Here is a 25,820-nt window from a genome sequence, read left to right as displayed (position 1 = left end):
AAGGACTTAGGTAGGCTAACTCATTCTATTTCCTTTTCCTCGTTGGGATGTGGCTATGGGATACCGGTTATCCGTCCGAATATTGTCTAAATATTAGTTATATATACCATGTGTACATATGTAGACATAAAAGTTTTTTTCTCAATCAGTTCAGTACCTTTGGGTAGCAAAGGCATACTTCAGGTTATACATGTACATTACTAGTAACTATAATAGGTATAGTTAGGAGATACTATTTACCATTCCAACTACAAGAAATAACACAAGAGTCAGTTCATTCATGAGTCTATACTAATACATTACATGATACATGAGTACATTACATGATACATGAGTATGTTTACGTAGATACGCTTACATGAATCCTCTTACATGGATACTTTTACCTAGATACTATATGATGAGATACTATTACGTATTATACATATAGATTAGATCTATCTATCGTAGTACAAACAGATACTTTGCGGGACTAACCATTCCTATAACCTCTGTTAGCTACAGAGGTAAATGCACATCTATGGATGTGTACGGTTGATACCATTATAGGTATACTTTAAGGGACTAACTATTCCTACACCTAGCTGTTAGCAACAGAGGTAAACGTACATCTTCGGATAACTACGGTTAATACTATTCGGTAATTCCTATGCCGTGTTTATCCTAGTACCAAAGGTTAATATTTAAGTTATTAGTTCATTTCCATTACCTTGTGATACATTCGCATAAACATCGATGCAGATTAATTCTTATATAATTATATTACTACCTTTGTAATGTGACTCATACACATAAACGATGAGGTATACTATACTCTTTATACTAATAGTTAAAACAGGGAAAAACCGTCACATTTACAGTGATTCTTACTTTCAAAACAGTCGAGTCTTGGTAGAAGACTACTTTTATACTAGTAGGAAATATAGGATTTCCTAGGGTTTTCAAACGCTTACAATTACTTACAAACATTTTCCAACTTTTCTCCAAATATTTACAAGTCTTTACTTTACAGTTTTTACAAATCAAAGACACATTAATACTTATGAATTCACCAGCTTTATTGTTGATACTCGCTTTTAAAATAACTTGTATTGTCAGGTCACAAATAGATAGGTACGACGACCATGTTTCGTGAAGATGGAGAAATCAAGATTTCCTTTTTATTTTGATTAGTTATTATGTTGTCTGATACTATGAACGAACACACTTGTCATTAAATTTATACTATTAATGCAATGGATGATGTTGTTGCTTGTTTACTACTTTACATTGTTGTGATACATTACATGATGTCCTCCGCCCCAAAACGTTTCCACCGTTCTCGGTTTTGGGGTGTGACAATCTGCTAGTTGACACATTCCCGGGCCGTCAATCATCAAACTACACCCAATTAATAATTAGGTTCCAATGGATAACCATAAGTCCATGTTTGCGGTAAAACACTACTTTACCCCAACCTAGCTTGATTCAAGCCCAAGGCCCAACTCACACTCTAAAGGCCCAAAAGTCAACTAATGGGCCAAAGCCTAGCATATCGCCCAATTTTCCAAATTGGGCCCAAACCTCTACATGGTCTTTCCTTAAGGCTCTTCCATTTATTCTAGTCCAAACTCTTGGTATTCCCATGGCCCAATATCACATAATCACCAAGGCCCGCTTATGACCCACCTGTGGCCTAATTTTCGAAATTAGGCCCAAGTCCTTCACATGGGACTTATCCTAAATCTCATCTAATTATTTTGGTCCATTTACTTGATCTTGGATAGCCCATCAGTAGTGCAATCGCAAAAGCCCAATAGGAAGGCCTAACTCAAGTCCTAAGTGAAATTAGGGTTTTCACATGAAATGACGATTAGGGTTAAGTTTTCCTACTTAACCCATTAAGGAATTAATCCATTAAGTTCATTATTGACTTAGGTTAACTACAAATGATTATTACTTAATACTTTAAGTTTAGTGAATAATTTGAGTGCGGGTCCTGATCAAATTCCCAAAATTAGGGTTTCAATACATTAGGGTTTTCCAAACCCTAATTAGGGTTTCCAACCCAAATACTAGCCCATTAGTCAAATGGTTGGGCTTTTAGATCAATTAGGGCTTCATTGGGCCCATTAGGGTTTCATTAGCCAGGCACCACCTGTCACACCCCGCTAAAGCGGAAACGCAAGGTATGACAGCGATAACGGTTTCATTGCAAAAGATAAAGATACATCACCATAGCAGTATTTAAAAGTTTACAACCCATAGCTTCAAAAGAACAAAATACAAGTTTTTCAAAATAACATTGTTCAAAATATAGCTTCATAATAGCTTCAACACGATGCAGCATGCTCTATGATGATGAATCTTTACATCCACTTACTAATTATTTCCTGAAAAAGCATGTAAAACGAGCGTCAACTATGAAAATAGTTGGTGAGTATCACAAGTTTATAAAATCGAGCGTACAATAAGGCTTTTCGTAAATACAAGTACATTGCTTCAATGATAAACAAGTTGATTGCTATTAATGAATACAAGTTTATTGCTATAACGAGAAACGCATTTGTATGTGTATGAGCAAACAATGAGTCTCAACCAAACCTATGACTGAAGCCCTATTGAGATCTATGCTTATCGTTCCATAGATGAATATGGTATCATGCACTCCAGCGATTCGGGCGAGTGAGGAGTTGTCAATTCCTAATAGCGCTATCCATAACGACCATTGGCTCAAAGAGTTAATGGTTAGAGATAAGGGAAGGGCCTTTGTACGATAAGTTCTCATGTTCCGTGTTGCATAGACATACATAAAGAAACATAGCAATACAATAGCAATCATGTTTGATACAATTCAATTTAAGTACAACATGCAAACAATAGTTTTTCTGGACATGCTTTTCCACCCCAAAACATAAAACTGAAAATAGGGGAGTGCGTGAATACTCACGATGTTTTGTGTAGACACAAGCGGTACTTCGGGATGCACCAACGTCTTACTACCGGGATCCTACGACACCAAACACACGCACTAGTGAGTTTCCATGTCGATATCTAATGCTAATATACTAAACTCTACATATAGGGAAATGCCAATTTATGTTTTAGTATTGGATTTATATCATTTTGTTACACTTTTTCTGATGTATTGAAATTTTACAAGTCGTGCGATTAATTACAACCTTGGAAGGTTAATTTTCCAAATTTTAAGTCTCAATAACAACATAAATTCACGAAAAATAGCATTCGAGGGATAAAAATTCTCAAACTTTTTATTTAACTGTTAATACACAATACTAAGCTGGGAAAATTATAAAAATGGATTTCCAAGCTGTTTAATTATATTTTATAATTTTTGAGCATTTATTTCAATAAAAATTGAAATAAATAGTAAACAGTTTCCAAAATTACCCAAACTTTTTATTTAATTGTTATTATACATAAATAGGCTGGGAAAAATATAAAATATATTTTTCAGTGGTTATTTGTATTTTTCCTTGTTTTATTCCTTTAAATAGTCATTAATTAAAGAAATATTATTAAACAGTTAAAATAAATTACCATAAATTTTTGTAATATCATTTACAGTATAAATATCTTGGGAAAAATATCAAAAGTGGTTTTCATAATGTATAAACTGGTTTTGGGTATTTATGTATATTTAAGTGAATTTTAGTGCAATTAACTTTAGAAAATAAGGGAAAAATAGTTTACAGTGGAGAAAAATATTCAAAATTTTTATGTAACCTCCTACTATATAATATGATATCCTGGCAAATTTTCATGAATTTTGGATAATCAGAACTATTTTTCCCATTTTTAAGCCATTATAATTACCAAAAATTGGGAAAAATAGCTAGACATGATGAAAAATCTTGAAATTATTTTCTTGAGTCACCCATCACAAGTAAGGTATGCGAAAATTGTTAGATATAATTTTCACATCCTAAAAAGTGGTTTTGTAATTTATCATGTCCTAAATAAAAGAAAATTAGAAATCATATGAAACAGTAACAAAAATTGCTGAAATTTGGTGAGGGGTCATTATTCCCCATAAGTATCATCCATGAATTTATTTAGGATTTATTGACCTCTGGAAGTATTTTATATGATTTATGCCCTTGGTTTTAGCAATAATTCTAATAAATCAAATAAATAACAAAAGCTCTTGAAATTTTCCAGATTATCTCATGCATGCAAGGGCTTTCAAAAGTAAAAATGTTAAGAATGTATTCAGAAGAGAAATGAGGGTAATGATTCCAAACAATTTAAGAAAAGTTGCATGCAATAATGCATGAAGTGTAGATGTGGCTGAGGTTCATGAATTTTTGTAGCCCATTCAGTGAGGTTTTAAGCCACGAAATTTCAACCATAACTCACTAGATATGTTAAGTTTCTAAGGTATTTTTCCTAAGATTTATGGTTGGGTTTAAGACCATTGTTTAAGCAAGATAAAAATAGTGATCACAGAAAAAGAGCTGTATGCGCAACCTTTTTGTAAAATCTGCCAAAAATCGGATATTTAATATTTTACAGTGAGACCAATTGGGTTAGAAAGTTAACTCGTGGAACTAACCAATACAAAAAGAATATCATGATTTGGTTAAGAAATGACTGAGTTATGACTGTTCAAAGTCGAACAAAGTAATCTGGCAGATTGCATGTTTGCTTGTGTGCATTATTAGGGTATTTCAACAAGAACATCATGCATGTCTTTGGTAAGATCCGATTTCTAACACATGCATGGAATGAATGAGGATTCAATATGTACTAGAAATGGTTTAAATGCTTTTGGTCATGCATGAACATAAAAGAGATGGAGAAGAACATGAAATATTAGATTTTGATGTCACATGATCATATGTGCATCTTTTTCACTCCTTGCATGGGTTTGATCCCGGATTTTCACCATTTCAAACACATGCATTGTGTTATGGTGAGAATCTACAAACCACAAGGGGAGAATAAAGATTTCTAGCCATGGAAAGGCATAGAATCCTAAAAGAAGAGAAAACTAAGAAGGAAAAGAAGTAGAATCATCAAACTATGGAAGAAGATGATGTTGTTTACCTTGGTTATGATCTTGAGAGAAGTAAGAACACTTCAAGGTCTTCAAAGTCTTGAAATTTGGCAGAGAAATGAGAGAAATTTCGTGAGTTTAGAGAGAGAGAGGAAGAGGGTGAAGTGTGTGAAGAGAGTGAAGTGAGAAGAGTGAAGAGAGAAGAGGTGGAGTGTGGGTTTGAGTTTAATCATGAGTTTTGGGAAGAGAGTGCATGGGGAGAGGGGAGATGGCCAGATTTTTGAGGCATTAAAGCCTCCTCTCTCCTAAATTCAAATTTTTATAAAAATCCCTCCTTAATTTTTATAAAAATCTAATTTTTATAAAAATCTAATTTTTATAAAAGTGATTCTTTAAGCAATTTTTGATTTATTTAAAAATCTTGTTTTTAACTAATAAATTATGATTAATACTTGTAATTTATATTTCTATTTCATTGGTATAATCCATAATTTGATTAATAAAATTTGATATTAGAAAGTTTATAGCCAAATTTTATAAAGTTTTTAAGCTTTAAGATTTATAAATTTGGATTTTTGGCTGTTTAGAGTTTTTGGAACATTGATTGATATTCAACAACATGTTGAAGTATAATTAGAATGTTTTAATTTATTTTTAGAGTTTTATACCCTATTTCAATTATAACAAAGCTTGAAGCTTTATTCTAATTATAGTATTGGCATTTCCTATTGTAGCTAAGCAACTTACTAGAATTGTAAGTATCAAGTATATTAGTCCTAGACCTTAGTTGGATCCTAGTTTATGCAAGATTTTTGACCTAATTTATACTACTAGGTCATGACATGTTGTGCATGAATGGTTATTATAAAGATGCATGAGTCCAAGAATGACCTGAATTGACAGTTGTCACACCACCCACTACCACCTCGGGTAGTGGTGGTCAATAGTGACTCACAGCGATGGTCACCACCTCGTGGTGGTGGTTATGATTTTTTGCTAGAAAATTTCCAAGCATCCCAAAAGAATCCAAACACAAACAAGCACACCACCATCCAACACGGCGGCCGATGGTGGCAGGAGGCGGCTGCCACCACCTCACGGTGGTGGTTATGAGTTTTTCTTTTGATTATTCCTTTACTGATTATGACATATAACTCATAAACCCAATTAAACACACACATACACACATACTAAGATAAACACAGACACACACATAACTACGCTTATGGGGGTCAGTGGTGGTAGGTGGTGTCAGCCACCACAACACCACCTCATGGTGGTGGTGGTGACTGTTCTCGTGGATTCCGGCCAAACAAACCCTACATACATGAAATAACATACACACACACACACCACACGAACTTGAAGCAGCAACACACTTGTACCAACTTGAAACACGAACACGGCAGCGCTTCGGGGTGGTAAGTAGTGAGTGGAGCATCAAAGGAATTGCACAAGCTGAGGCGGCAGTTGCGGGTTTTAAACGATTTTGGCACACTACAACAGTAACCCCGGTGGTTCACGACCACACCTTTAGTCTTTGTTCCACCTCCAGCCTTCAGTGGATCTCCTGGATGTTAGTTACATTCCCGGTAGCGGTGGTGTCGCTACGATGGCGAAATACTGGGTGACGGATCAGGGCTTCCATGGTGGTGACGAAGAATCAAGGGAATTCTAATGAGAAACAATGATAGCCACGTACAAAGCTTCATTTTCAATGATGTTAGGATGAGTACGAGGTGGTTGTTATGGTGGTTTGGACCCCAACCAAGGTGGTGTCCGCTCGACGAAAAAAAGGGTAGTAGCACTGGAGATGGGTGAGGTGAGCGTGGTAGCCCAATCGAGTATTAGGGTTAGGGTTACGGGACCTGGAGGTTAAATACAAGGTCCATACAAACTACAACCCATAATGACCCTTCCAGTCCCTCCTTCTCCTTCTTCTTTCAAATTAAGTCCAAAAGTTACTAAATGACCCCTCCATGACAAATTCTTTTCAACTTAGGTACATAATTTACCCCTTTAACCCCATCCATCCAAAATTCTTTCATATTAAATCAAAATGATACCAAACACCCCCTGACTTCTAAAATCCTTTTCAAAACAAGTCCTGAAATTTCACTTTAACCCCCAAAGGTTCCAATCTTGTCATTTGGTTTCCCGAAACCAACACCCTTCTAATTATTATTTGATTCTAGGCTATAGTAATCTAAAATAATATTAAAAATAACTTATCAGGGTTCCTAGTTTATTATTTGATTATTCTTTTTTAAATGGAATGTTACAAGTCATATAAAAAAATTATAGGTTTAATTATTTTACTTTTTGTTGAATAAAAAAATCAATTTTCAAAGTGTTATTTAATAAGCTTTCTATTAAAAATAGATTATTAAAAAAAATTATTTTGATAAGTTTTTGTTAAGCACTTTCTAATTGCTTTTTTCACGTTCAATTGGTTCAAAAACAAGTGTTGTGCGCGTCTTCCCAAAAAAGGTCTTGAAATGTGTCTTTTCTATCAGTTTGATAGAAATTTAAAGGGAGGATACGTTGGAACATTTTGCTCCAGGAGAAAATTTTAAATGTCGTATATGGGTTCAAATTATCTATGAATGTCATAACTTATTTACTCCCCTAAAGTTCTAACAGTAGTAAATTTTTGTGTGTGCAAAGTTCTTTGGTTTCAAGCACTATGCAGTTGAATAAAATATAGCATTGATGTTAGATCACGTAATGGTTCTTTTCTTAGATGTTTTCAAGTAGGGTATTGGTGACGATCTACCTAATGTGTCAATACATATTTGGTTCAAGATTTGGAATTTTATTTCACCGCTTTAATACACTTTGATGGAAAATTTTCATCTTTTATGAAACTGAAAATGATTTGATGCTAAACGTTAGAATTTGAAATAACTGAAGTTGTTAATGAACTACAAGCTTAGGTGGAGCAATCAATATTGACAAAGGGAACAAAGCTAAAACATTGAAAAGTTGGTAATAATGCTAAACGTTATTTCACCGCTTTAATAACGCCTCTCTACAAGTCTTCTAATATAGAACTTAACGATTCACTATTTTATACCATACACTGATAAAAGTTCAAAACTCTGTGTCGATGGTTAAGCCATGTATCATAGTTTATCACACGCACTAACCCATTCTAGCACTTAAATTCTTCTTATAAGCTTTGTGATTCAGTGTTAAATGCCAGACACTGATGAGAACTTGAAAAATATGTGTCGATAGGTATATCATGTACTGTGATATATTACACGAACCTACCCACTCTCCCCTTTTTTCTTATAATAGAAGTGATTAATGATTCAACGTATAAACCATAAACTAATAAGACTACACAAAATTGTGTAACTGATATACTATTGCAATAACACAATACTATGATACACCAAATCCTCTCCTATCCAATAAATTTATTTGATGTTTTCTTTCATTTCAGATTACGTTCTTTTTTAAAGGCAATGATTATTGAAGTTATCAAAAAGGGGTAGAAATGTTTGGTTCTACTATGTTGTCATTTGATCACTCATAGATTAGCATACACTCTTGAAAGAAGAAGGTTATACATATAAAGGGGAGAAAAACTTAAATGTTTTATATCTAATGGGGGAGCTAAATCTAAGGGGGAGAATATATTAGCATTTTGCTTCAGTTATAGTTAGTTATTTTATTATTTTGTTCTTTATTAGTTTAGTTTTGACATCATCAAATAAACTGAGATTGTTGGGACACGTATTCGTATAGATTTGATCATGCAAAAGATATACATTATAGTTATAGTTTATCTGCTCACTTTAGACATTCAATCTTATCTAACTAAGTGTAAATAATATAACTTAGACAAGCTGATATGTCATAGTTTTATATAGTTAATCGAAATATATGCTAATCGAAATCCATATATCGAATATTGAAGATTATCACTTGATGAGTAAAAGACACTGAGGGCACTATCAGCACCAAAGGCACTGAAAGTATTATTAGCGTAAACAACATTCATTGAATACTTGATCAGTATGTCCATGTGCTGAAGTACTTTCACTAATGACACATTAATCAGGAGATATATTGAAGATATGTTGATGATATATTTGGCCCTGATGGAGTTATCAACATGTGAACCAACTGAAAGCACTATCATCATGAAGAGCATGATTCACTGAAGACTGATTAGTTTATGTAGACTCTAATGTTCTTACACTGATGACACACTGATCATATGATATACTAATAACACATATTGATGGTTATACATTGTTGAAGTTGAAGCTACTCTAGTTGAAGCTAAAGCTTATCAAAGTGACTACACGACACTGATGCCCCTAATTAGCGTATGATGTACTAGTGCTGATATCATAATCAGTAGCAGATCAGAATTACTTGGTGAAGAAGCATTCTAAATATCTGATATGATCCATTCCTTAATTACGAGATCAACATTTATCATTGAAGATTCAATCCCTTTAAATCAGGGACTTGATTTACACAAAGATTTGGTGTATCTGCATGCGTAATTCTTATCTCTTAGTTTTAGACTAATATTTATACTAGCCTCTGTTATTAGTTGAGAGTTGATGATTTGTGTTTCTTTTGAGGTATATAGTTTAATGAATAGATAGACTTAGAGATCTTGTAGACTTTCAAATCATTATACTAGTTCTCTTTGTGAGAGGATTATTCTTTGTGAAAAACATGATAAATAATATTAGTTATTATATTTAAATACTTGTTTTATTATTCCGTGTTTCTATTGGATTCATACATAAGCGTTATTTTTTAGGACCTTGAAGTCAAGCATACTAGGAGCATTAGGCTAAGAGATGATATTAAATTTCAGATTTTGATAGTTAGTTGATAATTTTCATATAATGTAACAATGATAAACTATAATTGAATGTTGATTAAGTAATATAGATTTATTTATGTTCAAAGTTTGAGACACCATTTGTTAATTAATTTAATCTTGTGTTTCACTTGGCATGTTTTACATCCTGGATATAAAATTATTTGAAATAGCACAGTTGGTTATACTTTAGGAGTAGGTATTGATTTAAGATCGTCGTGAATTGCTTGTAGATTGTTCATAGTGATTGGAGATTGCATGGGGATTGCAGCAATATGCATGATTTCTTTGAAAATGGGGATTTTTAGTACTAGTTAAACCCACGCTTAGAAATTACTTCATTGATTTAATCAAAAGTAATTCTAATATAATAATGTCTTATATTCTTAAAACGGAGATATATAAGTCATAGTTTGTGAATATGTTATGCATTGGCTTACACTAACAAGTCTATAACTGGTTGTTATAAAGTGTACTTCCATGTGTGCTATGATGAGTAGAATGTATGATTATATAGTCAAATTTTATTTGTTCCTTTTTCCTATAAAGGAAAAGAAATATGTTTGGACTCCTCGGTGATTTGATGTTAACAATATAGTGTTGGGCCCAACAGGGACTAAATTGATGTGTTTAATTAGTAGTCTGATGACGTCATCACAAATCGGAAAATCAGGAAACATAATCTTGGATCAGGAGATTGATTCTAATCAACGTCTTGTATTCATATCATATCAGGAAGTACGAACGGATAGATGATCACTAATCTTAGGGCTAATTTTTTCTATGATGAGAGTTTAGTAGTGTCTTTGCAAAATACACTTTACTGGTTTTAAGAGTTATACTTGCAATTGTAGTTGGCAACTTATCTAAGTGGAAGATTGTTCGATTAAGTGTTTAAGTTCTTAAATAAATTGGTATAATCTCGATGAGTAAAATTTAAGTCCTTTTGGGTTGCCCTCATAACCAAGAAATAGCTTAGATTTATAATAAGAAAGAGAGAGAGAGAGAGAGAGAGAGAGAGAGAGAGAGTGTGTGTGTGTGAGTGAGTGATAAATGATTTTTTAATATATTAATTGGAAATAGTAACAATTAATTAGAATTAATTTTGAACTAATTCTGAGTTAATTATAATTAATTGGAGGTGCAAGGATTGGCCTACAATTGTTCAAAGGTTGAGAAAAGGAGAGAATCCAGAATCTTCATGAAAGTGGATGTTTTTGGAGTCCTCCGTTAGGGTTTATGGAAACCTCCTACTTATATAAGGAAAATGAACTTGAGAAGGGATAAATTATTATTATTTTATTATTTAAATATAGGGCTTCCAGGTTATTTCGCAAATATAAACAGGGGTGTCCCCTAGCAAAATTTCATCAAATTCCTCAGATACATAAAGAATCTAATTTTCTCCTATGCTCTCCTCTCTCTCTCTCTCTCTCTCTCTCTCTCTCTCTCTTTCTCTCCAATATTTAATCTTAGAGTTTCCTAGGGTTTTGGGTATGACGCATTAGAGGCTACCATAAAATTGGAGATACTTTTTGTGAAAGCAAGAAACGATCTGTGCGGACAAGGTTTGAAAAGTCAAACCTTGATTTAACTTAAGATCGATGTCTCCAGCTAATAAAGATCCATTCAAGTTTGGTAAATCAGACTTGTCTCACAATCGAGATATTCAACAAAGTGTTCAATATAGAAATGGATATTCAGTATGAATACTATATGGTAAAGTAACAATAAGAATGTAAAGAAAGAGTGCTTTGAATTGAATGATCTTTTGTATTGATATGATAGAGAATTTTTCACTCATACATTCATAAGTAAACAATCAACCTTACATCTAAATAATTAGGCAAGGAGTGAGAGAAAAAACAAATCCCCCATAAAGTCCATGAACTAGAAGACAACTGAAGATCAACAAACTATCAATGCCACATTTGTTGATTTTGTCCCATGTACTATACAATAAAACAACTACTAAAGGACAAACTAGTACTAGGAAAAAATAATGCACCATACAAACTTAGAGATCAAATAACAAAAGGATATGTCTCAGACAGATCTTCAGTTCGGAATCAACATCATCTCATAATCTTTCTATCTTGGAATAGGCTTCAGTTTGGATTACTAAGGAGTCACTTTTCATGTATTAACAATCTCCCCCTAAGTGGCCTTATCAATCATTTGACTTCTCACTTCACTTCATAAAATACAAAAGGTAAGTACTTAGAAGCTAGCTTCGGACCTCGATGTACCATTGGAGATGCTCAATGAATTTCTTTTTCACATGTTCTGAAGAATCAATGTTGGCCCCATTGGATATGAACTTTTGGAGAATCTTGGTAGGAACAAGATGTTTGTCTAACACTTGGAAAAATTTCCTTTTGATTCATCTTCTTCTTGAGGTGGATGTAACAAAGTTCGGGTTCTTCAATTGGTCCGTCAGCTAAAATATGGGTTTCAGGAAGTTTGGTAGTGATCTTGGCCAAAAAAAATTGTTTCCAAAAGATGAGTAAACTCTACATCTGATCGATAGAATTCAGTGATGTAGTCCTTCAGGACACAAATAGTTGATTTGTAGGCCCCAATGCTTGAGTCATTTGATTGACGATCATGGAGGTGTGGTCAACAATGACAAGGGTTTCATTAGGATTGATCAAAGGAATGACAACATATGAGATTGTGATGGTAGATTCTTTATTCTAAGAAACGAAATATCTGTATAGGAGACAATCAAGATCAAACTTGCTTTGGACTTTTCTACTGTAACTAACAATTTTGGTGATTCTTTTTTTTGACCAGACTTCCTTTTAGGGTTGTGCATTGTAGAATAGAAAGTGCTCAATCTCTCGTGCTTAGTTTGGATGATAGTTTGAGAATCACCATTTAGGTTTAGAGGTTCAAAATTGATGTAAAATCGTCCCTATGGAGAGATTGACAGTTCCAGTTGATCAACATCTTGAGTTGGAAGATCAAAATACATGGAAGGCATCCTTCTTGGAAGAGTGAAGAAATGACCAACATTAGATTTGGATTGTGTTTAAGTGTTTGAATCCGAAAGATTTCTTCCAAATCTTGATCAATTTGTTCTTGAGACCAGCCCTCATACTTTCTAAACGTCTTTACTAGACTGTTCGAATCCGTATAAATCTTTTGCCTTTGTCTTGGGGATTGTTACTTTTGTTGGAAGTGGAGTAGATGATTTGACAACCCAATTTTGTGATGAATAGTTTGGATGGAACAGGAATCAGAGGCTTTTCCGGATTTCATCAGGTTCGGATGGGAGAACCTTCATTAATTTGAGCAATTATCAGAGCAGGAATTGGAGGAAGCATGGACTAAGTAGTTCAAAATGCATGAATTGTCATCTTGGTTTTGAGATTTTCCATGTCTTGATTTCGTTTGAACACATCTTCTAAAGATGATTGCCAAGAAATTAAGGGCCATTTCATATTCTCTACTTTTGAAAAAACTTTTACAGGTTGTTCCTTGATGGCGTGGAGTCCTAAAATAACATTTTCAGCTAAGTATTCATCTTCTTCATCGGCTATGTCAAGAGGTTCAAGAGTTTTGACATCCATAATTTCATCATTGGTTGATTCATATCGAAGCACAAAATTCAAGAAGGGTTTTCATTGAATTGTTCTCTTTTCTCTTTCTCTTTCTCCCCCTCTTGGATGGGATGGACCTACCTCTGATGCCAATACAAATTCCGACTTGAGTTCCTACAATCGTTTGAAAACTTTTTGGATACTTGTATTGAGCTGTTTGGTGAGAGCGTCATATGCCTCAGCTATAGGAACTTAAGCTTTGAGGTGGGCAAATGTTTCATCAAGGATGACAAAAATCTCATCGAATTTGTGGTCTAGAACATCCAAAATATTATAAGTTGAACGGATACGGTTAATGAGCACCTCTGACATAACCATGTTCATGGCATATTTTTGACAAATCTCCTTTTCAATTCGTTGAATCTGTTTCTCATGATGAACATGAGTGTACTTGATGAGTTTATTAGTGGCAATAATCATATCATCATGGATTTTAAGCATGATGGTTGTGGTGGAGATGTGATGATCGAGACTATCATTATACTTCTGCTCAACTTCGTTGATAGTGCGCTTGAGGCATAGGGAAATGAGATGGTTGAGCTGATTGGGTCGGTTAAGTTTCAAAGGAGCAGCATATTGGATCTCGGAAAGATATTTGAGCATGAGCTTGAGCTTTGAATCAAGATTTGTAACTTTCTGATCAAGTTTCATATCAAGGCCTATAACTTTTAGATCAACTTTGTCGACTTTAGAGTTGGAAAAGACAATTCTATCTCTGACTTCCAACATGGAAAAAGGATCCGCAACATTCTCATCGGAGGATCCTGTGTCTGAGGTGGAACTTTTTGATTTTTTATCATCTTCATTGCCATCATCATTAGGCTCTAAAGGCCTGGAATCATCAACTAGAGTACCTTGAACTTGGTTCTCTTGATCACCTTTCAAGTTATCTTTAGGTGGAGGAGAGGAGTGTTTGTTACCTTCAACATTTTCATCTTCTTCTAATTCCTCGGAAGAGTAAGAGAGACCAAAACTGTAATGAGGTTTCAATGAGGAGGGCTTCTGTAAAAGATTGAAAACAGCGAGGATTAGAACAACACTAATTGAAGTGTGATCATCCTTAAACATGATCTCATAGGAAAGATCATCTTTAACATTTGGCTCATGAACTTATGCACTTGTAAACAGTGGAGAATTGTATGGAATGGGAACCTCGGTAATCGGAGTCTTCTCTAAAACGTTTATGAATGGTTGAAGCTCCAGATCTGTATCTTCATTTAATCGGAAGATGAAAGGAAGATGACTTCGAAGAGTTCCTTGATGCATAGAGATGAGTGAATATTCAACTTGTTATCTAGTGACCTTTGATTGTCTTATATGATCCTTGTCAACAAAATCTGACCAATCAGTGTCAAAAATACCCAAACGTCCTTTACCTAAAACAAGTATCGGACCGGTTGTGGCATTCGAAGTAGGAAGGAAAAGAGTCCACATGTGATTTATGTCAAATTTTGTTAGCTCTTCTTGGATTTTTGTAATTTGATCAGAATGTTCTAAGTCTACTTTAATAGATTTGGGATCAACCATTGATATGAATACCGAAAAGTTACACTCATTTTTAATGTTGGCAGCAGACCAAGCTTGAAATCCAACGTTAATATTTCCAATAACTTGATTCGGAGGATAATCCTTTGTCCAAATATGAAATCTCAAAAGTTCTTGTGCAGCGGATGATCCGATATCAACAATAGGGTTATATCGCTCCCCCTGAATAGTTTGAATTTGAGGATGATGCTCCCCTGAACTTCTGAACCGAATATGTCGACATCATCATCGTTTGGAAAGTAAAATAAGTTGGTATTGTCTTCATTTTTGTTCGGAATGGGATCAAATTCAACGAATTGAATAGTTCCATCTTGAAATCATTTACCATTTGATTCGAGGGTTGGATGATTATTCTCTCCCTCAACTTGAGAAGGTTGAAATGGATTGGAATCAAAAAGAGGAAAGGTTGGGGGTTAGACTAGTGACATTCTGACAAAACGGAGCATCAATAGAGGAAGGTCTTGCTCAAGATTCTGAATCAAGAGTAGTCTGAATCAAGAGTAGTCTCTATTGGTCTGAATAGACTTTTAAAATCTACTTCAAAAATAATTTGAGAGTTCAGAAACACAAGAGGTGGAGCATCAGACTCCCTGGTGAGTGTTGTAACATGAGTATGATCTGAGTTTCGAACAAAGTTATCATCAAAAGTTATATCAAAACTTAATTCAATTACATGAGTTCTAATATTTAGAACTCTATAAGCTTTAGACTTAGCTAAGTATCCTAGAAAGATGGTTTCATCAGATTTTGGTTGAAACTTAGTGAGTTAATGACTGTTGTTTTTGATAAAGCATCTACATCCAAAAATGTGTAAGAATGAGATACTCGAATTTCGACCATTCATTTCTTCATACAGGGTCATGTTGAGACGACGATTGATGATGCTTCGATTTTGAATGAAGTGGGTAGTAGAGACGGCTTCAGCCCAAAGATAGAGTGGAAGGCTTGTAAAGTTCAACATCAATTGAGCAGCTTCAACAACGGTTTGATTTCTTCTTTTAACCAACCATTTTGATGAGGAGTGTAGGGAGCAAAGAAATTGTGATCAATGCCTTTGTCGAGGAGAAACTTCTCAATGGTGGCATTAAAAAACTCAAATCCATTGTCACTTTGGATTCCTAGAATATGAAGTTTAACAAGTACTTCAATTCTTTTGATGAAATTTATGAATTCAAAGTCCGCTTCGGACTTCATCCTAAGGAAGAAAACCCAAGTACACCTTGTGTAGTAATAAAAATCACAAGAATATACTTTTTTTGATGTAGACTTTCTACTATAGATGATCCATAGAGATCTATATGAAGAAGTTCGATGGTTCCAAAATAGACTTTTCAATGGTAACATGTTGACCTTTCTTTTTTTGCTTCCTATATTCAGATGTAGCGCAGAGATGATCATTGTTAAATTTAAGGAGTAGCAGACCTTGAACCATTTCACCGGAAACCAGAGAATTCATGTACCAGAAATTGTGATGAGCGAGCCTTCAATGCCATAGCCAACTTATGTCAGAAACGTCTTTTGAGAGAAGTCAAAGTTGAGGATTTCCGATGATCATGATGTCTAAATGATACATATTTTTTATGATAACACAACTGTTAAACCCCGAAACCAAGACGGCGAAAACGTTTTGGGGGCAATGACGTCATTGTATAGTATCATAACAATTAAATATAAATAAAAATAGAAACCCACACAACATACATTAAGAGATACAAGATTACATTGTCTACACAGTGTATTTCTTCAAAGTTTACATAACATTAACTGAAATGTAACAATTCCAATGTGCAACCAAGAATCCAGTTCCCGATGACTTAAGTACCTGCTTACTTGTTCCCTGACAATACAAGTCATTTTGAAAATCATCAACAATAAATGTTGGTGAGTTCATAAGTATTTTTGTATGAAAATGGGTTTGTATCTGTTTTGTTTGAAAAGTATTGTATGCTTCCAAAAAATTCAATATTTTCTATAATAGTGTATTGTATGTCTTATATAAAAAAAAGGAAAATGTACATATGCATATATCTTTGTATGTTACCAGAAAATCCAAAATTTTCTGATGTATGAAAATCAGTAGTCTTAAACCCTAAGACTGGAATAGTGGTAATACTATATTGAACAATACTATGTAGTTTTATAATTTATAAAACTAATGGAGTGTGAGCTTCCCGTAAACCAAGATAGTATTGTTAATACCTATATGAGTCATTATAACCATGCTTGATTTGACTGTATGCCTGTTGCGACGTTCTTCAGGCATCGGAAATTAGGTAAGATATTTGTCACCCTAGACTGTCCTTGTCTAGCTATCGCGAACAGCTCAGGTGTGGGGGTGTTAATCCTCGTATAGATCTATACACAACTACCGCGCTTCCCTCCTGGAGACTCTGGTTATAATTAAAGGACATAGAGTGTACGCTAGGTAGGTACGGTGAAGATAGAGTGTCTCACTAGAGCATTTACAGATTTACGTGAAATATGACTCATTTCTTGTATCACGAAATAATTTCACATTTTAGAAATTTGTGACATGAGTTTTATGACACGCGTTTTATGAGTTTCATGACATGTTGTTTACGACACACAAACTATTCTGTCAACAGTTGTTTTGCATTCACTTTTGTGTAACTATTTATAAATCTTCATATAAATAGTTAATGATAAGTATGTCTAGTAGTAAACATATCAAAAATTTCTTGGGGTTTAAACCGTCCAAAAATAGTGATGATATTTTGCAACTATTTTAATAATAAAATTATTAAAGTAAAATATCAAACTTTGTAGTTTGTTTAACACCTTGTATCTTCTTGAAAATTTTGAAAGACAAAAAATTTTAGTTTGGTTTGAATCTAATAAGTCATGATTTTTATAATACCACAATTGATAACCATAATATTTTATTCAAACATTTGTGTAAATTTCAAAAGGTGAACATGCATGTCCATGAGTTAAACATACATAGACATGCACATTGTTATGTTTTCGACATAATTGAGTGACTATACCATGACCACAAACATATACATTACGATTTTATATAACTAACGTAGGATAAAAACCTTTTACCTAAGAATTTGTTCCATTTTCTACACATAACTATGATACATGCAAGTACCCAATGGATAAACTTATTCTAGCATATATGAAGCTTGTAAATCATGATTGTTAGCATGAGGTATTCAAGATCATAAGCACAAATATTTACATAAACATGTTGGTGCATGAAAATATCCAATAGGTAAACGAAACTTGACTTTTATTCCCCCCCCCCCCCCCCCTTGAAAAGCATGAAGAACATGAAAAACATGGGGTTATGAAGCTTACCTTAGTGATTTCGTGTGGTAGTAGGAAGGAAATTGAAGAACATATCGAGCCTAGCCTTACACAACTTGAACAACACTAAAAAATTTCTAGTGTTCTCAGGATTCAATTGACTAGGATTTTCTTGAAGTAAAACACCCCCTTTTATTGGCACACGAAATTTAGAGTGGAAAATAAGAGCGAGTTCTTGATACATAACTAAAATTTAGACGACATTCGGACGGGTAACCGATGCCTTAAGGCCACATCCCAATGAGGAAAAGGAAATAAAGCGAGCTAGCCGTCCTAAGTCCTTTAAACATTACTTATATAACTATACATATCTAGGCATGCATTTGACAATATAAAAGTATAAAAGAAGTTTGTAAAACCTTTGAAAAGTTTAATAACTAAGCAATGATGACTTGATGTCAGTTTATAAAACAATTTGAAAGTAGTTTGTTTGATAATACTGTTTTAAATATAAGGAAAACCTTTGTTTGAAACACATTTGTAACAGAATTTGAAAGGAAACATACAGTATGTAAGACAGTTTGATAAGGAGTTTTAACATGTAAAAACGTTTGAGAAAGTCATTTGAAGTAATCTGTTTGGTAAAACAGCTAAAAGTATAGTATATCCATTTGTATGCTAGTTATTAATCACATGTGATTGATATAATAACTAGCATGATTCAACTTGTATTCCCCCACCCCCCATAAAGCTTTTATAAACATTTAAAAGGTTTAATTAAGGGGTATGAACTCACCTGTAGTGAGTGGATCGGATGGAAGTGTCGGATAAGTGTTTGGTGTTAAGTGAAGACTTTAAACACACACAATGATCCTAATAACATATAAAGACATATGTATTCAAATAATTTGTCATTATAACACTGATTAGACAAGTATAAACATTTTAAGGCGTGGTAAACACTTTGGTCAAAGTGTTAGGAGGCCTTTGGGTTGCAACAAAAAGAGTGCCACGCATTGTAAGTGAGTTTATTGTCCATTGACCATACTTGTAGGAGTTTACGGCCCAGAGGAGTTTACTCCTGGCCATAAAATCTCAAATGGGTCATTAAATGAGGCTTAAAGGTAAGGTTTCTTATGTGGTTAAGTGTTCCAAGACATAAACAAGAGGCTAGGTGGGTTTAAGGTCCAAGAATGACCTTATAATGAGTTTGCAGCCTGGGGACCACTTCCCCATGAGTTTACGGCCGTAAACTCATTGTATGAAGTACCATTTTGTTTCTTGAAGTCCCTAGTTCAATGCTTAAGGTTCTATGCTAAGTTGTAAGGCTTCGGAAGGTGTTAAGGTGTCATTTGCACCACTAAAAGGGGTTTACGACCCAAGAACATGTCTTGGTCGTAAACTCCTTGAATCATGGGATTCTTTATGTTTTCTAAGCCCTAAACATGTTAAACCTAGTGTACAACGAGTTAGAACAAGAGTACTTACGATCTAGGAGCTTGAACGGTCGTTTTTGGCCAAGAACACTAATGTGTGTTCTTGGTGAAACATCAAGATCTACAAAATGGAATGATTTTACAAATGAAATCCTGTAATATCAGTAGTTCATGTAAGATATCAACTAGTTAGGACAATAAAATTACGAGATTTGAAGATCGGGGATGAAGATCGGGATGATACTTGAGAGGATTTCAGCCAAGAGGAGGAAGGGAATGAACAAATGGCTAACATATCACCATATAAGGGAGAGTTTATGGCCCACATGGAGTTTACGGCCGTAAACTCCCATGTGGTGGCCATGAACCCCTTGCAGGGGTGTTTAAGACTTGTTCGTTGTGCTAAAACTTCAGCAGATAAACCCCGACACTTATCCCTTAAGTGTACACGACTTGGAACGCTCAAATAAACTCCTAATTGTGCGAAAAGATAACAGCAATGAGTTTGACTTCTAATGAAGTGTTTGACTATATAGGATAAGAAAATTTTCGGGTTGTCACATCATACCCCCGGTAAAGGGAATTTCATCCCGAAATTAAAATTTAGGTAACGGAGTCGGTACGAATAATCGAGCAAAGAAGTGGGGATACTTCCTAATCAATTTATTCTCGTGCTCCCAAGTGAGTTCAGGTCTTCGGTTGGCATTTCAGTCAGCCTTCCCTAATGGGAGCGGCTTTTCTTTTTTTACCTAACCTCTCAGTCCATGGTCACTATGATTCTTTCACGAAGGTGAGGTTCTTGTCGATCTCGATCTCGTCGAGTGGAATTACAAGAGTCCTGACAGAAAGGTATGCTATCAATTTCGAGATGTGAACGGTAAAATGTATGGTACTGAGTTCTCGGGGTAAGTTGAGTCGTGGATGTTTCTTTTCTCTTTGTTACTATGTGAGAAGATAAGTAGGTCATCTATAAGGAGGATGACGAACTGATCCAAGTATGAATGGCATACCCTATTCATTAAGTTCATGAATACTATGAGCGTATTGATCCTATCCAAGGGGTATCACTATAGACTCGTAGTGTTCGTATCGAGTTTGAAAGATTGTCCTCGGGACATCCTTCCTTAACACTCGTAACTGGTGATATTCGGATCTCAGGTCTATTTCTGAAAGGTAAATAGTTCCTTGCGGTTGGTCAACCAATTCCTCTATGCGAGGCAGAGGGTAATGATTTCTAATGAAAATCTTATCGAGTTCTCTGAAGTTAACGGACGTACGAAACAATTTATCTTTCTTCTTGCAGAACAAGACTGGAGCTCTCCAGGGTGAGAAGCCTGGTCTTTTCATTCATTGCTCAGTAGTTCATTAAGTTGTCTGGATGGTTCTTGTATCTCTGTGGGCGTTAGACCATAGGGCGATCTATTTACAAGATTCGTATTGGGTTCTAAGTTTGTTTACATGGCGATGCGATTACTCTTAGTCTTGGGTAGTCTCTGTCCAGAAGTTCATATTAAAGTCATACTTGGTTCATCAATCACAGTCTCGTGTATACGAGACATATATAATTAAGATTGAAAAGGTAGTCGAATAAATGATTCTTCTTTAACCTCACATCCCAGCGAGGAAAAGAAGTTAAAGTGTAATCATCAATTCTAAACCTATAGAACCTTGATTATATGCCACCCCTATGTATACATTCTTCAGCAATAGATCAATCGTAATGGTCCTTGGTTTGAACCTGACGTACTATACGAGTGGTACTTTGGGGAGGTTTGCTGAGTTTATTTCAGAAAGGATAAGAAGTATAAGGTACTCTATGCATGAGTACTTCAGCGTTCTGGAATGATGGCTTCGTTAAAAAGGCGAATTCGGAGAAAGAGATGTGCGCACGAAACTGGTAGTGTGCAGATCGAATTGACTCAAGTTGTATGATAATATCGAACATACATGGAATTAAAGACATTAGATTTGAACATAAAGGCGTTACAGACAAAACACAACAATGCAACTTTTAACAGAGTTATAGTACTTGAGATTTACTACAAGACTATTGCTACGAATAAGGTATAGTACAAAAGTAAAGTATATGCAACATGAGGGTCCCTTAACAGATGGGATCTCACAAAAGATAAGACTCGAGTTGAACTAGTTTTAAACATGTTTAAAAGCATACATAATACAGACGATTGGAAGTCAACCTATACTATAGTAGATTCCTTCGTTGCTTTTTTTTCATTCTGAGGTCAAACTCCTCCTGATCTGCCGTCGTTCTTCTCTGTTTGACAATGCCTCTTAAAGTGTCCCATTACGCCACATAGATGGCATATTCGAGAGATTTCGACATTGGTGGTTGAAGTAAGGTGTTAGATCTGATTCCTGTAGCAGCTGGTAGTATGTCCGTTCTTGTTGCATTTATAGCAGTGTAACAGACAACAACTACCTAGATGATGGAAGCTGCACTTATTGCATTTCGGTAGGTTTTGAGCATACTGTCAGGTTGGGTTAGTGTCACACCCCAAAACCGATGGCGGAAATGTTCCGGGGTGGAGGACATCATGTAAGTATCATAACTAATGTATATACTAAGCATAGTAAACACGAAACATTACATTACATATGGATAATTACATTTGTTTAAAAGTAAAGTGATACAAGTTTTAACTGTACATAAGTTTGAAAAAAAAGTAAGATGCGAGTTCTAAAACGCTCCGTCTTCTCCAAAAGATCGCGGGTACCTGTGTAATGTGGAGCTGAGAATACAAGTAGTTTGAAAATCAGCGTAAAGCTGGTGATTTCATAAGTGGTTTGTTTTCTGAAAATGAACAAGTTTCCTTTGGTTTCTGAAAAGTTTGTTATCTAAGAAAATCCCATATTTTCTTATACGTAAAGTTTGGTTATCCGTTTGTTATACGATCTGGTTATGTACAGTTTGTTATCCCAGGAAAAATCCTTATTTTTCTTAAAAATTTGTAATTGGTTATCGGTTCTGAATGTAGTGTACAAGTATCTACCATACTTAAGTGTTCGTGTGATGTTTCCTGAAAACCTGGTTACCCTTGAAATGTATGTTAATTTTAACACGTATATAAAACTATTGTGTGGAAAGTAAACTAATTCATAAGGTTATTAATTTACTAGATCCATTATTACCAGCAAGTAAATCTCTGTTATCTAAATTGCGAGTTCCATAACCATACGATAGACTATATATGGCAATGAGTAGTCCATCATCAATTTATGACTTTCGTCACCCTTGAACCTTTCGGTTCGACTGTAGCTAGCAGCCAGGTACGGGGTTGTCAATCCCGTAAAGATCTAAACACTTAAGTCACGCTCTCCATCCAAGAGATTTTGGTTACGGGGGCGGTCCTCCACTTGCGTATCTCTGTGAAGTGTTTCCGAGGACATGTCTCCAATTATTAAGATTAACAAATTTACGAGTAATAATGCGGAAAATCTTGTTTGTGATTTCGGTTACAACGGGGGTCCTCCACTCGCGTATCTCTGTGGAGTGTTACCGAGGACGTGTTCTAATGTTCTAGGTTAATCATAAATGAAGTGAAAATCATTGGTGAAACATATAATATAACAGTGTATAATCAGGTTTGCAATTAGTTTGAAAACTAACTCTGCAAATCAAACTGTTGGTTAAAACGGTTTCTAGTGTTGAAGTATATGAAATATGAAACATATCAAATGAAATCATAAGTTTGAGTACAAGATTTCCTTGTACTTTTGCTTGTATTCCCCCTTGAAAACATTGAAAACATGGAAAATGTAGGGGTATGAACTCACTTGTCGAGAAGTGTGTCGGTTGGATGCTAAGTGTCAGTCCAGGGCTTGAGAACGTGCGACGTTCCTATGTAATATGAAGAGATACATAATTGTATCTAATTAGACCTTGATCTGTTATTTAAATAAGAGTAAACACTTCTAGAAGCGAAAACACTTCAATTCAAGTGTTTGGAGTGACCCGGGTAGCATCTAAGGATGTGTAAGGCTTGGATATGGGGTTGGCTCTTCAAGAATAAACTCCTAAAGGAGTATACGGACCAAATGTCCGACTCCCCATGAGTTTACGGCCGTAAAATCATGGTGGGGGTGTTTTTGGTTGCTTAAAGGTCTTACAACTCATGTTGGGTAATCCTAGGCTTGGTTTTAAGGCGTTGGAATGAAATTTGAACATCATAGGGACCATTTGAGGAGTTTACGGTAGTTAAATAGGATATTACAGCCGTAAAATCTTATGTACCAAGTCTTAATTCGTTTTGGTGGTACTAGAATAATCACATGTGATTCCAACTAATTTTACAAGTCAAAGGATGAAGTTAAGACACCATTTGACCCATTTATAGGAGTTTACGGCCCAGGAACCCATCCTTGGTGGGTTTACAGCCGTGAACTCCTTAGGGAGTGGTTTCTATCAAGTTTAAGGTCCCTAACTCATTTTTGGTTGGTTCTAGACTTTATTCCAAGGCTTAGGAGGTGTTTAAGGGGCATCTTAACACCTTAAGAGGTGTTTACGACCTAAGAAAGGGGGTTTACGGACCAAGCATGTTCTTGGGTAGTAAACTCATGTTTACCCCTTAAATGATGAGTTTTTAGTGTTCCAAGTCCAATATTGTAAGCCCCTAAGTCATATCTAAGCTCCAAATGTGGTTTGGAAGGGTTTTAAGGCTCAAAACCCCCATTTGTATGAGTTTGCGGCCCAAGGGTGTTCCAGGGCCGTCAACTCATGTTTATGGTCCTATTTCATAGTTTAAACACGAATTTGAAGGCTAAAGATGTTAATCTATGAGCTAGGATAGTTATCTTACCGATTTGGAGCTTGATTTGGGTGATTTTTGGATCAAACTTGAGTTTCTAGAGAGAGAGAGAGTAGAGAGAGAGAGAGAGAAGGGAAAAGCTTCAAATGAGACCCCAATCAACTTTAAATATGGTTTAAGTTTGAGACACGGTGGAATTCTACCCGATACTAACGTTAAACGGGGCTTTTGGTCGTACCTGATTAGGTTATCGTAACCCGACGTGGTCGAAACTTATAATTTTTCCAAATTAATATTTGGGATGTTTTCATGCAATTCTAATGTATTCCGGAACTTATGATGGCAAAATGAGAAGTCCTAATTTTATTAATTTAAAATAAAGTTAACGGAAAATTTTGAACGGAACGGCTTAACTGATAGAAAACGGGTTATAGAGACAGAAGTTTTCAAATTGTGACATTATCCCCCTGTTAGAGGGAATTTCGTCCTAAAATTTAGAGTTAAGATACAAATCATGGAATTTAAAAAGATGCGGATACTTCTGTTTCATCGAGTCTTCGCGCTCCTAAGTGAACTCGGGTCCCCGCTTGGCATTCCAACGAACCTTCACTATCGGGATGCGACTCTCTTTCGTACGTTTGATCTCTCGATCAATGATTTTGATGGGTTCTTCCACAAAGTTCAAGTTCTCGTTGATCTTGATCTCGTCAAGGGGGATCACGAGGGTTTCATCGGATAGACACTTTTTAAGATTTGAGACGTGGAAGACTGGATGAATGTTGCTAAGTTCTTGAGGGAGTCGGAGTTTGTAGGCTACAAGACCGATCCTAGCGAGGATCTCAAAAGGTCCAATGTACCTCGGGTTAAGTTTTCCACGCTTTCCAAAGCGTATCATGCCTTTCCAGGGCGAGACCTTTAATAGGACGCAATCTCCAACCTGGAATTCTAATGGTTTCCGTCGTTTGTCAGCGTAACTCTTCGGTCGGTCTCGTGAAGCTTTCAGTCGTTCTCGGATCTGGATGATCTTCTCGGTGGTTTCGCAAATGATTTCAGGACAAGTGAGAGCATTTTCAGGGACTCGACTCTTAGCTAGCTGCGTGTCCCCTGACTCGGCCCAGCATAGAGGGGATCTGCACTTACGACCGTAGAGGGCTTCAAACGGAGCAGCCTTCATACTGGTGTGGTATCTGTTGTTATACGAGAACTCAATCAAAGGTAAATGGATGTCCCATGGCTTTCCGAAATCAATTACACATGCTCTCAGCATGTCTTCTAGGTTCTGCATAGTTCTCTCACTCTGTTCGTCTCTCTAAGGATGATAAGTTGTACTCATGTCCA

The sequence above is a fragment of the Lactuca saligna genome, chromosome 3, assembly GCF_052625555.1.
Source record: "Lactuca saligna cultivar CGN05327 chromosome 3, ASM5262555v1, whole genome shotgun sequence".
Classification (NCBI taxonomy): domain Eukaryota; kingdom Viridiplantae; phylum Streptophyta; class Magnoliopsida; order Asterales; family Asteraceae; genus Lactuca; species Lactuca saligna.
This window is presented reverse-complemented; position numbering follows the sequence as displayed.